This window comes from Procambarus clarkii, chromosome 19, assembly GCF_040958095.1.
Source record: "Procambarus clarkii isolate CNS0578487 chromosome 19, FALCON_Pclarkii_2.0, whole genome shotgun sequence".
Taxonomy (NCBI): Eukaryota; Metazoa; Arthropoda; class Malacostraca; order Decapoda; family Cambaridae; genus Procambarus; species Procambarus clarkii.
In genome coordinates, this window is record NC_091168.1 from 15467741 (window position 1) to 15483376 (window position 15636).

Genomic DNA, 15636 nt, shown 5'->3' on the forward strand with positions numbered 1-15636 from the left:
AACACGCTTCCACTACACATAAGGGGCATAACTGGCCGACCCCTCACAGTGTTCAAGAGAGAACTGGATAAACACCTGGTTGATACCTGGTTGATAACACCTCCAAAGGATACCTGATCAACCAGGCTGTGATTCATACGTCAGGCTGCGAGCAGCCGCGTCTAACAGCCTGATTGACCAGTCCAGCAACAAGGAGGGCTGGTCGACGACCGGGCCGTGGCGGCGCTAATTCCCGAAATCATGGCAAGGTAAGGGCATCCTTCCCTGGAGACTGCCTGGCCTATGAGGTTCTTTGTCTTCGTAGCCAATCATATTGATCCGATACCTCCAGCAGAAACTTCTCTTGAATGTTTCCACTATTGTTGCAACGGCTGGTATTACGTACTGCTAACATGTTCACTAACACCGCTGCAGTGTGTAACTATGCACTCGGCACCATTATATAAAACTCTTATTTTTACCTAGTAACATGAAAGGACCAACTCCACCTGAGTTCTTTTTTTTTTTTGCGTAAAGAGGATGGAGAGGCATATGTGAAGGGAAGTTTAGAAGTGGGAAATACAGTGAGAGTTATTAAAGCTGGCGGGCTGTCATAACTCTCACACAGTTGTTAACCATTTACTGAAGTGGGCAGTTACGTGGTACCGTACTCTCTCTACTTACCATCTGTGTATGTAGGACACGTAAATCTGTGTATTTATATATTTATGTATGTAGGTTACATTAACATTTTAAAAGCACTACAATCACTTTCTGTAATTGACTGTTCAATAAATCACTTAAATATATGTTTAATAGATCTCTAACCCTGTCCATGGAGGACAGAAGAAAATGTATATACGCTGGTTAGCATTGTAAACATGTGGCCACGTCTGTGGTAGAACAAAATAACACCTTACCATCTCATGAGGGAAATCCTGTCGCGCTTACCTGAAAAACAAATAAACACGTTTTTTAAATACACCAAAGCGGATATTATATACAAATATTTGATATTGAAATGTTATACGAAAAAATCTGGCATGAGATAATTAAAGGACCAACAATATAGGTACCGAAGGTGTAAGGCTCTAATGCCACCAATCGCCATTATTTAATATTTTAATTATATATTACGACCCAATCCAACTAATCCTAATCTAAGCTTGCCTAACGAAAATATAAACTAAAATGTTGTGTTTATGTATGATGGCGTGTTGTGTGTGACGTTACTATGCTGGCACAGGTCTGGGAGCCTTCTGAACCTGGCGAGGAGCATGGCGCGGCTGGTGGAGGTGGGGGGAGGGGGTTGGAAGAGGTGGGGGGAGGGGGGTTGGAAGAAGTGGGGGGGAGGGGGGTTGGAAGAGGTGGGGTAGGGGGTAGGAAGAGGTGGGGGTAGGGGGTTGGAAGAGGTAGGGGGAGGGGGTTGGAAGAGGTGGTGGGGGGGAGGGGGTTGGAAGAGGTGGGGGGAGGAGAGGGTTGGAAGAGGTGGGGGGGGAGAGGGTTGGAAGAGGTGGGGGGGGGAAGGGGTTGGATGAGGTAGGGGGGAGAGCGTTGGAAGAGGTGGGGGGGGGGAGGGGTCAAATAGGTCCCTTTAAAGTGTCATTAGACGAGAACTCCTGGATGAATTTGAAGAAAGTAGAACTGTGCACAAACTGGAACTAGCAGGTCCATTGTTCATCACAAAGAAATATGTGAAGTAAAACATGTGTATGGGGCAAGTAACAAAGTCAGTAGACTAACAGATGTTGTCACAGCTCGTATATGACTTGGCTACAAGTATCTCTGGCAGTTGGGCTTGTATAGGGATCTAGATGAAGTAAAGTGTAAAGTGTGTGGACAAAGACAGACACACACACTCGAACACTATATCTTGGATTGTAGTAAAATTGAGCCATTTAGAGATAAATCTAAGCTCACTCTGTATGATATGGCAACCTATCTTATCATCATGGATAAATCACCTGAAATCCTTGCACTGTATCCATATTTCGCTTCCAGTAGATAAACGACATGAGATGAAGAAACTAGTGTATTGTGAAGACTAATAATAAACAGAAGCTCCCCTATGACTCTGTAGTATCTCCATAGGTCAAACTATTATGTATAAGCGATAAGACCTACCATTAATGTATAATGACTTACTGTAAATATATAGCTCTTGAAATAGCACTTTCTCTGTAACTAGCTGACATTGTAACTATAAGGTGTGAAGGATAGATGAAATTGTTTGTAATAATCTAAGATGAGGTCTGAAAAAGACCTTTTGTGCCCTCTGTAATACTTTTTGCGCTACCGCTCACAGGATGAGTATGGGGTGCACAATAAACTAGCCGCCTTCGGCGGCAACAATCAATCAATGAATCCAAGTTGACCTGTGTTGTGAAGTTCAGGTCTCCACAAAACTCGAGATTTAATTCCGAATCACTTTCAAAAACTTGAATTGCGTGTCATGTTAGTGCAACTGGTCTACAGATCTGCTGATTTAAGTCCTTCTAATGTCGGCATCAAAAGATTTTCCTCTATATTACACAGTGCTCGTGCTACTGGTAATTTACATTTATTAATTAATATTGAATTCCGAGAGGCCGGACCCCGGGCTGAGTGCATGGTCATGTTGTCAATTTCTCTTTCAGCCTCTCCTGTGCTCTTGTTAATACCAGTTATACTATCAGAGGGTTTGGATATCGTACATATAAAAGCTGTCTGAATCTTCAACTTTTATGCTGTTTACTGCTTTGCTAAACAGCATCATATTAGTCTTTTAATATTTCACTAATTGATTTGTCATCCCCTGAGTATTACCTTCCCTTTTAAGTATTGCTCCAATACTGGTGAAGGTTTTTTATCTTGATTTAGCAAACGTGAAAAAAATATTTTGGCCAAAGGATTTATTGGGGCGGAAGTACTCGTAAAATTGTGCTTACGGGGCTTGAGCTTCGGTTCTTTTAGTCCTAACTCATCCTACAGTCAACTGATGAGTATGTATTGTCTTTACATTTGTATTACACTACACTTGTATTTACATTTGAAGCTGTGTTTGAAGACTGCATTCACCAACACACTTTTTAGTAAATTCATACAAACATTTTTTAGAGGTAGTAATCATGTCTTCCTTCTAGGAAGGGCGATGACTGGTCACAGATTCTTAACTGTTCACCCTTGTCTACACAATAGTGATTGGATGAAATAGGTACTTGATCGGCCGGGTTCGGATTTCACCATTAAACTGCATACAAGGCGTTCAACAGCCGTGACAATTTGTCACATCTCTATACAATGAATCGGCAGCCTTCAAGAAACAAAATGTCTTCCATAAGATGTGTAAGACAAGGGGTGAAAGGAAAGTTTGAGGCGGAATAATAGCTATTTTCTACGTTTTGGAGGGATAAACAATTAGAAAATGACTACTCAGGGACAAAAATGTATTACATATGTAGATGAAAAGTCACAATAACGTGGCTGAAAAATGTTAACCAAACCACACACTAGAAATTGAAGAGACGACGACGTTTCGGTCCGTCCTGTGTGGATGGACCGAAATGCATGGACGGATAGTGTGGATCCGTCCTGGACCATTATCAAGTCGTTCTGGACGACTTGATAATGGTCGTCGTCGAAACGTCGTCGTCTCTTCAATTTCTAGTGTGTGGTTTGGTCAACATGTATGTTAATGATGACAACAATGTTATCAGTATAAAAGCTAGCTGGGGAGCTGGGGTTTAATACAAACATAATAGTCTAAACAAAATGAAGTACAAAAGCTGAGTGACGGTATGCAATCACAATATCTTGTAATAAAATCAGTTTAGTGAAGTTCATGAACTTAAGTGAGCATGCCTTAAGCAGGATAAGTTTGCCTGCAGCAATAACATGCTGAGGCACGGCAGCAGAGAGCTTATACTTTACGTACTTAACATCCTTGGCATGATACGTCACTGTATAACTTGTGACGTATCGCAAAGCTCTAGTATGTAAAGCTCTTAGTTAAGTTAAGGCTGCCATGTGCTCGCCAACAGCACATGACAAGAGCCAAGAATAATACTGCACATGGCTTACACTTATAAATATACGCTCCAAATACATTAGAATTATATTGTGAGCATTTTAGTACAGATACAGAAATCCTTAACTTTAATGACGTTTTGAGGGCATTCACTATAATTTTCAATAGAAACTAAACTACAAATATCAAGCTCATTGTTTTAGGTCAGACTATTAAAGCTATGCAAATAGCCAAGAATTCGGATAAAGGAGAAGTGTAGCCTAATACTATGATAAACCCATGGATATGTTGTTAAACGTACAATAGCTCTGAAGCAAGACTAAACAAATTGACTGGAGGATCATTCAACTACTCAAAAAAACTGCTTACATTTTGTAGTGTTGTACATTACGTTAACACAAAGACCCCATGCAGACTTCTTCGGTACTGCCCTTTAGAAACTAAATATTTCAGTGTATTATGGCATAGTGTGCATTCTTGGAGAGGCGGCCCAGCACCTGCACACGTGCTGAGTCATTGTTTACGTTAGGTCTGCCCACGCTCCAGCCAGTGCGCGCCTCATGGCGGGGCGCCTCCGGGATTTGGCTAAAGCCCCACAAACATGATCCCCATTCATGTTTGTTTAGTATACTTTAAACATGCCAAATCACTTGGTTACCAGTTGTAAAGGGGATGATGCATTATTTTACCTACATTCTGATTAAATTCATCTATTCTGTGTTCCAAATAATCTTAAACCATTATATTTTTCACTAGTCACTAGTGAAAGAACCAGTAGAAAAAGTGAGCTTCAGGGAACATTCCTGGGAAGCCAGAAGCACGTGGTGAAGGTGGTGATCTACTGCACTGGTGCCAGGTACAGTCAGTACGGATGGCCGGCCTTGCTGCTAGCGTCAGGCGCGGGAGAGCTCAACACCACTCATCACACTCCACACTTGGCCCTTACAATAACATCAAATGCCTATCAGTGGCTACGGGAAGATGGTCTACACTCTATACCTGCTTGATAGCCCACCAACAAGGCTTGTTATACCTACGTTATAATTTAACTTTACTGACGTGATTCATGACTTTACTGACTCACGTCAGGCTGCGAGCAACCGCGTCCAACTGCCTGGTTGACAAGACCATCAACCAAGAACACACAGAGATCACACTAACGTGATGCATCAAATGAACAAATCCACAAGGGCCGTGACGAGGATTCGAACCTGCGTCCGGGAGCATCCCAGACACTGCCTTAATCGATTGAGCTACGACAGGGTAAAAGGGTTGAAACCGAAGTTCTACTGAACTTACTGGATCCCGTAGCCTCTCAACAAGCACAAACTAGGCTTTTACACAACTCCCCCCCCTACACCCGAGCTATGTTCAAGGATTCGAGGTTCGAATCCTCGTCACGGCCCTTGTGGATTTGATCAACCAAGAAGCCTGGTGAGAGACCCGCCGTGGTGACCTGGACCCGCGGAATCAACGCAAGGTAAGGTGATGTTTGTTGAATCTGGCCATAAATTTGTAGATGGAGAAGACTTCCTTTATGTCCTCTCGTCCTACCTTCTTTCAATTTCAAGAGGCTGTCATTGTGTCTTTTATGTTGCTGTTTTTTCTCTCATCCAGGACTGTGAAGCCTATTTCCCTTTACCTATCCTCATAGCTCAGCCTTTTTAGCTCTGGCATTAATCTTGTTGCAAACCTTTGTACTTTTTCAAGTTGGGGTTTATGCCTCAAAAAGTGCAGATTCCAGGCCGGTGCTAAAAATTTCAGTGTTGGTCTAACAAAGATTGTGTAGATTGCCTTGAAACAGCTCTGATGTCCGAATGTTTGGAACTATCTGGAATATTTGGAATTTCTGGAAATAATGTAGGAATTATATCCATTCCCAAATCTCTCTTCTTTCTGATTCCTGTAGGTACCATTTCCTTATGGTGTCGATATCACGCCTAATCTCCTTCCTCCCTCTCCCATCTTCATTACCTTACATTTATTCGAAATGAACTCTAGCAACCATTTGTTTGCCTACTCCTGGAGTTGGTATAGTCCTTCCTGTAACATTCTGCAGTCGTTCTCGGTTTTAACATTCCTCATTAGCCTTTCATCGTCTGCAAACATTGACATATACGAGCTCGCTCCCTCGGGTAGGTCATGGCTACCTACCTACCTTTTGGTGGTTCTGGGGATCAACGTCCCCGTGAAATGCGTTCAAAAGGAATTACCGGAAAAATAGGAAGATGTCTCTACAATTTCTTAATGAACAAAGAACCAATCTTTTTCTTTATTATGCACCCCATACCCATCCCGTGGGCGGTGGTGTAAAGGATTACAGAGGCACATAATCGGTTCAGGAACTGAACCCTCTAGTTCGTTTAGCTAAGCAAATAATCTTTTGACGCTAATTACAAAATTATTAATGTTAAATATACATGTACACATACTCATACATACATGTACATATTATATATATATATATATATATATATATATATATATATATATATATATATATATATATATATATATATATATTATATATATATATATTATATATATATATATATATATATATATATATATATATATATATATATATATATATATATATATATAATGTATGTATATATGTATACATATATACATACATATTTAATCACCTACACAAATACACACATGAGTGACCACAGTGTACTGACCTTTGAGTACTTGGTGGAAGTAGGGATAACCTATCCAAGGATGGGAGTGGAGGGGAAAAGACTGAATTACCGAAGAGGAAAATATGACGAGATGAGGAACTTCCTCAGGGGAATACCATGGGAAACAGAACTTAGAGACAAGAATGTGCAGGTCATGATGGATATTGTCACCCAAAAGTGCCAGGAAGCTGCAGACAGATTTATCCCCGTCCAAAAGGAGAAAAACGAAAAACAACAGAAAAACCCATGGTTCAACCAGGAATGTAAGGTAGCAAAACAACTGAGTAAAAGAACATGGAGAAACTACAGAAATAACAGAACACCAGAGAGCAGGGAGAGGTACCAGAGGGCCAGAAATGAGTACATCAGAGTGAGGAGGGCAGCAGAGAGACAGTTTGAAAATGACATCGCGAGTAAAGCCAAGACCCAACCAAAGCTGCTCCACAGCCATATCAGGAGGAAAACAGCAGTGAAGGAACAAGTGATGAAGCTGCGGAAAGGGGAGAACAGATACACAGAGAATGACAAGGTGTGTGAAGAACTCAACAAGAGATTCCAGGAGGTCTTCACAATAGAACAAGGAGAAGCCCCTGCACTAAATGAGGCGGCGGCAACCTTGGAAACCTTGGAGGAATTTGACCTCACCAGTGATGAGGTCAAAAGGTGTCTGCTGGAGCTAGATGTGACAAAGGCTGTTGGGCCTGATAGAATCTCACCATGGATACTAAAGGAAGGTGCAGAAGCACTAAGTGTGCCACTCTCTATGGTGTATGACAGGTCACTGGAAACAGGAGACTTACCAGAAAGTTGGAAGACAGCTAACGTGGTCCCAATATACAAAAAGGGTGACAGGCAAGAGGCACTGAATTACAGGCCAGTTTCCTTAACTTGTATACCATGCAAGGTGCTGGAGAAGATCGTGAGGAAAAGGCTCGTAGAGCATCTGGAGGGAAATAACTTTGTAACGCACCACCAACATGGGTTCAGAGATGGTAAATCCTGCCTCACAGGTTTAATAGAATTTTATGACCAGGCAACGAAAATTAGGCAGGAAAGAGAAGGGTGGGCCGACTGCATTTTCCTGGATTGCCAAAAAGCCTTTGACACAGTACCCCATAAAAGGCTGTTAAAAAAGTTGGAGCAACAGGCAGGAGTAAAAGGGAAGGTGCTCCAGTGGATAAGGGAGTACTTAAGCAACAGGAAACAGCGAGTAACGGTGAGGGGGAAGACATCAGAGTGGCGAGATGTCACCAGCGGAGTCCCACAGGGCTCAGTACTTGGACCCATCCTGTTTCTAATATATGTGAACGATCTTCCAGAGGGTATACACTCATTCCTCTCGATGTTTGCTGATGCAAAAATTATGAGAAGAATCAAGACGGATGAAGATAGACAGAGACTACAGGATGACCTGGATAAACTGGAGGAATGGTCTAGAAAATGGCTGCTGAAGTTCAACTCTGGAAAGTGTAAGGTGATGAAATTAGGCGAAGGGAGCAGGAGGCTGAACACAAGGTATCATCTGGGAGGGGAAATCCTGCAAGAATCAAATAGAGAGAAGGATCTGGGGGTTGATATCACACCGAACCTGTCCCCAGAGGCCCACATCAAAAGAATATCATCAGCGGCATATGCTAGACTGGCCAACATAAGAACTGCCTTCAGAAACTTGTGTAAGGAATCTTTCAGAACCCTGTATACCACTTATGTAAGACCAATCCTGGACTATGCAGCTCCAGCCTGGAGTCCATACCTAGTTAAACACAAGACAAAGTTAGAGAAGATTCAGCGGTATGCCACCAGGCTCGTCCCGGAACTGAGAGGATTGAGCTACGAGGAAAGGCTAAAGGAGCTGAACCTCACATCCCTGGAAAACAGAAGAGTAAGGGAAGACATGATAACCACCTACAAAATTCTCAGGGGAATTGACAGGGTGGACAAAGACAAACTCTTCAGCACGGGTGGGACACGAACAAGGGGACACAGGTGGAAACTTAGTACCCAGATGAGCCACAGAGACGTTAGAAAGAATTTTTTCAGTGTCAGAGTAGTTAATAAATGGAATGCATTAGGAAGTGATGTGGTGGAGGCTGACTCCATACACAGTTTCAAATGTAGATATGATAGAGCCCAGTAGGCTCAGGAATCTGTACACCAGTTGATTGACAGTTGAGAGGCGGGACCAAAGAGCCAAAGCTCAACCCCCGCAAGCACAATTAGGTGAGTACAATTAGGTGAGTACACATCAATAATCTTTTGTGTCACAAGTGACATTACAAGAGGCTCACAACAGTCACTATACAAGGCACTTTACATCTATAGTGAGTCACACAGTTACTAGTCTTGCTGCACACCCACCCAACTGGGCGGCAGCTTTACAGTCATGTGCTCCACACCCACCCAACTGGGCGGCAGCTTTACAGTCATGTGCTCCACACCCACCCAACTGGGCGGCAGCTTTACAGTCATGTGCTCCACACCCACCCAACTGGGCGGCAGCTTTACAGTCATGTGCTCCACACCCACCCAACTGGGCGGCAGCTTTACAGTCATGTGCTCCACACCCACCCAACTGGGCGGCAGCTTTACAGTCATTGTGCATGCATTACCTACAGTCAGCAAATTTTGGATACTTCGCTAAGATTTCGGGCAGCACATCATTATGAATGAAGTACTTACACATTTCTTGGACACTATTGATGGTGTTGTCTCTAAATTCCGCGATTTTTTCACATTCCATTATATCCTTTATTCCATTATTCAGCAGGTATAATGACACAAAGTATGCGAATAGTTCTGCTGACAGAGTCAAATTTAGTCAAATCTACATCAGCAGATGTTACAAATTCCCAGAGGTACTTGTAGCCGAACAGAACCCAGAGTGTAATAGTCAACAAAGTAAAATCCGGATCATCCACCGTGAAAAGCTCAGTCCCCCAAAGTACCGTACTTGCTCCGATACTTTTTCCCATCGTCCAATCAGACATCGTCACGGATACAAACTATAGTACTACATTTGCAGATGTCACTAGGATTTTCATGCGAGTAGACAATATAGAGGATACAGCAAACCTTCAATTTGATGTCTCTCGGGTCTTTCAATGGGTCACATATAATAATATAATGTTTAACGAACATAAGTACCAGCTCCTGCACTATGGAAAACAAAGAAAATATATAAAGGGAAACTATATAAAACACAATCAAATCACACTACAGAACGAAAAAACAATGTAAAGGTTCTAGGAGTAATCATGTCGGAAGATTTTACCCTTAAAGAACACAATACAGTAGCTATCACCACAACAAGAAAAAAATGAGAGGTTAAACAACAAGGACCTGTCAAACAAGGGATGCCATACCAATGCTGATACTCTTCAGGACACTAGTGCTTTCTGGGGTGGAATATTGTTGCACTCTTAACAGCCACCTTCAGAGCTGGATCAATTGCTCACCAGGAGAACGTGCAAAGATCCTCTGCTGCTAGAATCCACTCTATAAAACATCTAAATTGTTGGGACCGATTAAAACATCTAAATCTGTATTCTCTAAAGCGCAGGTGTGATACATAATAATCTACACAAGTAAAATATTAAAGGGACCGAATCTGCGCACGGAAATAATATCACGTGAAACCAGGAGGCATGGCAGGATGTGGAAAATATCCCCAGTGAAATGTTGAGGTACGATAGGTATGCTGAGGGAGAACGCTGTCAACATCAAAGGCTCAAGACTTTTCAACACACTCCCGCTACACATAAGGGCCATAACTGGCCGGCCTCTCAGTGTTCAAGACAAACACCTCCAAAGAATACCTGATCAACCAGGCTGTGATTCATACGTCAGGCTGCGAGCAGCCTCGTCCAACAGCCTGGTTGACCAGACGACCAACCTAGAAGCCTGGTCGGAGATCGGACCGCGGGGACGTTGATCCCCGGAACCTACACAAGATAGCCACAAGGTAGGTAGGACAGCAGAAGTGTGGGGAATAAGAGGACATACGCCAGCTCGCACACATCCTTGAAGGTGAAGCAGTAAAAGAGCGGCAGAGTACAACTTAAGGAGAGTGTCTGGGCCCTACACTACACCCGTGGGAGCACTAACATTCCGGTCCCAACAACAGTACACCCAAGTTTCAACTGTGAAATTTCTTTACGACTCCTGACTAAACATAGGCTTCTACCTCAGTGCCAACACCTTCAAACCCTACATTTAAATTATTATATTTACTTGCATGGAAGTCATTCTTTTCTCTCTAGTTCCACGTATGGTACCTTCATATATTCTTACTCGTGTCTGGCATGAGAAGCGTCTTTAATATGAGCGTTCAGGTTCTTGCTGTTGAACCAGGCTCCTGGTGGAGCGCATGTTGCCACGCGAGGTTACACACTGGGTAAACCAAAAGGTTCTGCAGAAGCCTTATAGGCCTGTTTATGGGTCTTCTCACAAACGACTTTTTTATATTACTTCTGCTTAGTCACCCTCGAGCAGTACCAGGGATCAAGAAAATATAGATCTAAAGGGAGACAATTATTACTGCGGGTGTTACCATTTTGTGTTTTTTTTTTTAAGAGAAGAGATGGTGAAGAGAAGAGGTGAAGAGAAGTATGAAGATAAAACAGTTGAGTAAACATGGTGGTGGTTGCAATCAAAGACTCCCTGCTGTATATAACAGTCCAAAATATCACACAAGACAAATGCTTGATTTTCAAGTTTGTATAGATATCTTTCGCCTGGAAATGCATGTGTCTTGTTTGGTGATCGGTCAATCATTACTCGTTCTGCTTTATCGCTGTTTATAAAACGCCGATAATGTTATCAGGCATTCTTTGAATACCTAATGACTAATACCCCTAATATTTGCATTCATGTTTGTGTTGGAAGACAGAGATAACATTCAATATTCACAAAGTTCCTCCACATTACCGCGTATATTACGTTACAGGGAATGCAGACGAGTGGCACTTGTCCGTGGTTTAGGAGCTCATGCATATATGTAGCTTTACTTGAATACGCTGTAGCGTTCGAAAACGTTTCCATTCCCTTGGTGTTTTCGGTTTCTATTGAACAAATGAAATAGACAAGAGTGACAGCAGAAGTTAATGCAATAAGCAAATTCCAAATTAGACATGACAAAACAGGAGTGTCCAGAGTCACTGCATTAAACAAGTGACAACTGTGAACATGGGTCTTAGGAGCTAGCGCTTGTGTAGCTTCCGGCGATCAACGGCACCGCGGCCCGGTCTCCGACCAGGCCACCCGGTTGGTCGTCTGGTCAACCAGGCTGTTGGACGCGGCTGCTGCAGCCTAACGTGTGAATCAGTCAGGTTGGTCTGGTATTCTTTCTCACTAGCGCCAAACAGTTGCATCAGATACTTGATTATAATGAGATGAGATTGCAAGTCATTACTACTATTCTTAAGTACTACTAGGTACTAGGCATTACTACTATTCTTAAGAACTACTAGGTACTAGGCATTACTAGTCATTACTACTATTTCTTAAGTGCTACTAGGTATGCACAAGGCCCCTCGGATAATAATGGTTGATGGTTATCAAGACGAATTTATAAAAAAATCAAGGAAACAGACATCAACATATGTTGTTGTTGTTATAGATTCAGCTACTCGGAACAAGTTCCAAGTAGCACGGGCTATGGTGAGCCCGTAACTTACCTGGCACAGGAGCGGTGCGCTGCCCCATCAACATTCAAATGACTTTGTTATATACCTTTATATATATTCCACCTCACAACTGGAGATCCTGGTTCGACTCCCGGAATGTGAAATGGTCAGGAACGTTTCCTTTCACCTAATGCGACTGTTCACCTAGCAGTAAATAAGTTGCCGGGAGGTAGGCAACTGTTGTGGGGTTGCATCCTTGGGTGTGTGAATAGTTCAACCTTGGAGGGACCTCGAAACAAACCTAAAGTATATAGCAAAAAGGAGAAGAGATATATCAAATAATATACACGTGGAAAATACTGGAGGGCCAGGTCCCAAATCTTCACAGTAAAACAAAACGTACTGGAGTGAACGATATGGAAGAAAATTCTAAATAGAACCAGTTAAGAGCAGAGGTGCCATATGCACAATCAGAGAACACTGTATAAACATCAGAGGTCCGCGGTTGTTCAACGTCCTCCCAGCGACTATCAGAAATATTGCCGGAACAACCGAGCTGTGGTGGATATGTGGGCCTGCGGGCCGCTCCAAACAACAGCCTGGTGGACCAAACTCTCACCAAGCCCTCCCGAGGCCTCGGGGAGTAAAAGTACTCCCAGAACCCTATCAAGCAGGTATCAAGCAGTATATACATCATCTTCCTGTCTCCGACAAAACGATTTATTATTTAAATCGACGCCGTGAGCGATATCCCTTCACACACTGCCTTTGTCTCCTCTTCTTGAAGCAAACTAGATTCCGCGCGTGCATTTGGCGCTGGTGTAAACGTGTGCGGCATAAATACCTACCGTCAAGTGGTCCCGGTAAATGTGTAGCGACCGTGCTGGCTGCTTCAGAGCGCGCCTTTACCACCCCTCAACACACCACACGTGAGCACCTCTGGTTCTTGTCGCGTCTGATGGCTGTTCATTTATTAGTATGCAGCTTACACGAACACACACACGCAGCTTAGTCAATCTCAACCTGCTAGCTACAACTTTGTCTTGTTCAGTCTGAATATTCGACGCGACCATCGCGCACTACTCGACCAGGTTAACCTGTTTCCTGGTAGGAACATCGTGCAGCTCTAGACTATAAAGGAAGGATGGCCAGGAGTACCAACAATTGGCAACACATTCATGTTTCCCCCAGAGAGAGGAAGACTACTATGCGACAGCGAAGGTAAACACTGTGTAAAGAGTAAAGTTGGCAGGGGTTCTCCCCAGGAATGGAGGTATTAATGGCACGAGAGTTGGGGGCGGCAGCCAGCGTCCCTACACCTCTCACCACCTGGACACGGCAATGTTTCTCAAATAGCTCACCAAGCACGTGGCCAATATTAACACCGTTTCTCAGCTGACAAAAGCTTGGCCAGAATATGTTACAGAAAAGTAAAACCTAGTATCCAACAATCTTTTTAATAGTTCAATAACTTATGTTATAGTTGACATATCCCATCGCTTGGCCCATCATGATAAGGGCACACTGCCATATAGTAATGCCATATAGTTGGCATTACATGGCTCCGTGCATGTAATGCCAACGCCTGCGATGCAGTAATTCCAAGTGCAGAAAGGTATTTATGAAGTAGAAGGAATGCACCTCCCGCTTACATAAAGAGTAAAACACCCAAATTACATTATCCATTCAAAGCACTCAAAATTTACCCCCAGGAAAGGAAAAAGAGGCATCACATAATATATAGATGGAAGATACTGGAAGGTTTGGTCCCAAATACACAGTAAAATAACTTGCGGGAACGAAAGACCGTGTTAGGACGTGCAGGACAAAGTGAGTCACAATCAAGGAACACTTATTTAACACTGTTAATTATAACAACTGTATGAGCATTACAACCATTCGGTTACCCTTGCTTTCAGGAGCCCGCGACTCTTCAACAGACTTCCACCATTTTCAGTTCATTTCTTTATTATGCACCCCATACCTATCCCGTGGGCGGTGGTGTAAAGGGTTACAGAGGCACAATCGGTTCAGGAAGTGAACCCACCAAATATAAGAAACATCGCCAGGATAAAGGTGGACGTTAACGCGAGGCGGACACATTCTTGCAGGAGATGCCGGATCAGTCAGGTTGTGAGGGACAGCCGGCGGGTCTTTGCCAACTAGGCATCACAGGTAATATATTGCAAAGGATTCCAGACAACAAAACATCGTTAGATTCAAACGAAGCTGTTTATGGAAAGCTTCTGTAATTATAAACAAGGTGTGGCGTATTTGAGCTGTGCTCGTCTAATTCAAGTTTCAATGTTTATACTGTACCGCCCTTTATTATACCTCCTGGTATGTCGTTACAGATAATTACCACTCCAGTACACAGTATTTACCTACTACGGTGAAATGGCTTTACTCTTATTTTAAATTTATTTCTGCATGTTGTGTTTGCGAAATTCAATTTTTGTTTAATTAATATTATTATGGCTTTTGAGTGAGAAGAACTCTCGAAATCTATCACAGGTAAACTACAAGGAAAGCATTACAGCTTCATTGACACAACACAAAAACAAAATTGGCTGACCAATTCACTAAGGTCTCATTGTAGTGAAGACGATGTTCATATTCACTCCTACACCGGACTCTGTATTGCTTTTAGTTTTACCTGGTTGATGGGGTTCTGGGAGTTCAGAAGAACTCATCAACTCCCCAAGCCCGGCCCGAGGCCAGGCTTGACTAGTGAGAGTTTGGTCCACCAGGCTGTTGCTTGGAGCGGCCCGCAGACCCACATACCCACTCCGGCACTCCTTGGAGGAAACAATCTAGTTTCCTCTTGAAGATGTCCACGGTTGTTCCGGCAATATTTCTTATGCTTGCTGGGAGGACGTTGAACAACCGCGGACCTCTGATGTTTATACAGTTCTCTCTAATTGTGCCTATGGCACAATTTTGTGCTATACTGCCTATGGAAGTTGTTTCACATTTATAAATAGTTGTAGTTCTATTGACACTTTGCGGGATCTACCTAATTTGTATTCCCAATTCGACTCATGACTCAGCGAAATATTGTTAACATAGTCATTAGGTACAGCAAATATTGCTTCAGTAATGGCAGTGACAAATGCCACTAGTGAAGCAATATGTGAACCGCTGATGCGGGTGTATACACCCAATGAACACCCAATTTAATGATGGGTGTTAACATTAATGATGAAACGCCTACGAGGCTACACCCAATACAACCCTTCCCACACAACACTAACATCCAACTTATTAGAGGGGTCTGGTCCCAAACCTGCACACAGAAATACCACCACATGAGACTAGAAGGCATGGTAGGATGTGCAGA

At 42.9% G+C, this 15636-nt stretch overlaps 1 protein-coding gene across 28 annotated transcripts in view; it reads right to left on the reverse strand.

Annotated features, from left to right (window-relative positions):
- LOC123757622 (CLIP-associating protein 1) overlaps positions 1-15636 on the reverse strand; it is a 714204-nt gene that overhangs the window by 637180 nt on the left and 61388 nt on the right. The window lies entirely within an intron of this gene.